The following is a 2473-nucleotide window of genomic DNA, read 5'->3' on the forward strand; positions in this document are numbered from 1 at the left end:
CGAAAGGCATCCCCTCTTTCGTCTCCGTCTATCGGTAACTTTACTTGAGGCTATATTTTTATTCACCACATGATATGTGTTTTGCTTGGAGCGTCTTGAATGATTTGAGTCTTTTCTTTTTAGTTTGCCACAATCATCCTTGCTGTACACACCTTTTGACAGGGACACGCATGAATTGTGATTTATTAAAATACTTTATGAGCATCACTTATATCTTTTGAGCTAGGCAATTTTGATCTAGTACTTCACTTATATCTTTTTAGAGCACCGCGGTGGTTCTATTTTATAGAAATTGTTACACTCTCATGCTTCACTTCTATTATTTTGAGAGTGTTTTTAAACAGCATGGTAATTTGCTTTGGTTATAAATTTAGTCCTAATATGATAGGCATCCAAGAGGGATATAATAAAAAACTTTCATATAAAGTGCATTGAATACTATGAGAAGTTTGATTCCTTATGATTGTTTTGAGATATGAAGATGATGGTATTAGAGTCATGCTAGTGGAGTAATTGTGAATTTTAGAAATACTTGTGTTGAGGTTGTGGTTCCCGTAGCATGCATATATGGTGAACCGTGATGTAAAGAAGTTGGAGGATGAGGTATTTATTGATTGTCATCCTTTGGGTGGAGGTCAGGATCGCGCGATGGTTAACTCCTACAAACCCTTCCCCTAGGCGCATGCACATAGTGCTTGATTTCGATGACTAATAGATTTTTTCAATAAGTATGTGAGTTCTTTATGACTAATGTTGAGTCCATGGATTATACGCACTCTCACCCTTCCACCATTGCTAGCCTCTCTTGTGCCACGCAACTTTCGCCGGTACCATACACCCACCATATATCTTCCTCAAAACAACCACCTTACCTACCTATTATGGCATTTGCATATCCATTCCGAGATATATTGCCATGCAACTTTCCACTGTTGCGTTTATTATGACACGCTTCATTATTGTCATATTGCTTTGCATGATCATGTAGTTGACATCATATTTGTGGCAAAGCCACATTTCATAATTCTTTCATACATGTCACTCTTGATTCATTGCACATCCCGGTACACCGCCGGAGGCATTCATATAGAGTCATATTTTTTTAAGTACTGAGTTGTAATCTTTTGAGTTGTAAGTAAATAGAAGTGTGATGATCATCATTATTAGAGCATTGTCCCATGAGAGGAAAAAAAGGAGGCCAAAGAAGCCAAACAAAAAACAAAAAAATGAGAGAAAAGATAGAAGGGGCCATGTTACTATCCTTTTTCCACACTTGTGCTTCAAAGTAGCACCATGGTCTTCATGATAGAGTGTCTCCTATTTGTCACTTTCATATACTAGTGCGAATTTTTCGTTATAGAACTTGGCTTGTATATTCCAATGATGGGCTTCCTCAAATCGCCCTAGGTCTTCCTGAGCAAGCAAGTTGGATGCACACCCACTTATTTTTTCTCTTTGAGCTTTCATAAACTTATAGCTCTAGTGCATCCATTGCATGGCAAACCCTACTCACTCACATTGATATCTATTGATGGGCATGTCCATAGCCTGTTGACACACCTAGTTGATGTGAGTCTAGCTCCCTCTTTTTGTCTTGTCCACAACCACCATATTGTATTCCACCTATAGTGCTATGTCCATGGCTCACGCTCATGTATTGTGTGAAAGTTGAAAAAGTTTGAGAATATTAAAGTATGAAACAATTGCTTGGCTGAAATTGGGGTTTGTGCATGATTTGAATATTTTGCATGATGAAAATGGAGCATAGCCAAACTATATGATTTTGTAGAGATAAGCTTTCTTTGGCCATTTTATTTTGAGAAGACATGATTGCCTTGTTAGTATGCTTGAAGTATTACTGTTTTTATGTCAATATTAAACTTTTGTTTTGAAGATCTGAACATTCCTGCCACAATAAAGAAAATTACATGGATAAATATGTTGGGTAGCATTCCACATCAAAAATTCTGTTTTTATCATTTACCTACTCGAGAACGAGCAGGAATTAAGCTTGGGGATGCTTGATACATCTCCAACGTATCTATAATTCTTTTATTGTTCCATGCTATTATATTATTTGTTTTGGATGTTTTATATGCATTAATATGCTATTTTATATTATTTTTGGGACTAACCTATTAACCTAGAGCCCAGTGCCAGTTCCTATTTTTTCCTTGTTTTTGAGTTTCACAGAAAAGGAATACCAAACGGAGTCCAAACGGAATGAAACCTTCGCGGTTATTTTTTTGGGACCAGAAGACGACCAGGAGACATGGAGATGAAGTCGGGGGAGCCACGAGGCGGCCACAAGGATGGAGGGCGCACCCGGGGGGGTAGGGCACGCCCCCACCCTTGTGGGCCCTCCTGTGACCCTCATGACCTAATTATTTCACCTATATATTCCCATATATCCCCAAACCACCAGAGGCATCCACAAAAACATTTTTCCACCACCGCAACCTTCTGTACCCGT

This window comes from Triticum aestivum, chromosome 1B (assembly GCF_018294505.1).
Source record: "Triticum aestivum cultivar Chinese Spring chromosome 1B, IWGSC CS RefSeq v2.1, whole genome shotgun sequence".
In the NCBI taxonomy this organism is placed as follows: domain Eukaryota; kingdom Viridiplantae; phylum Streptophyta; class Magnoliopsida; order Poales; family Poaceae; genus Triticum; species Triticum aestivum.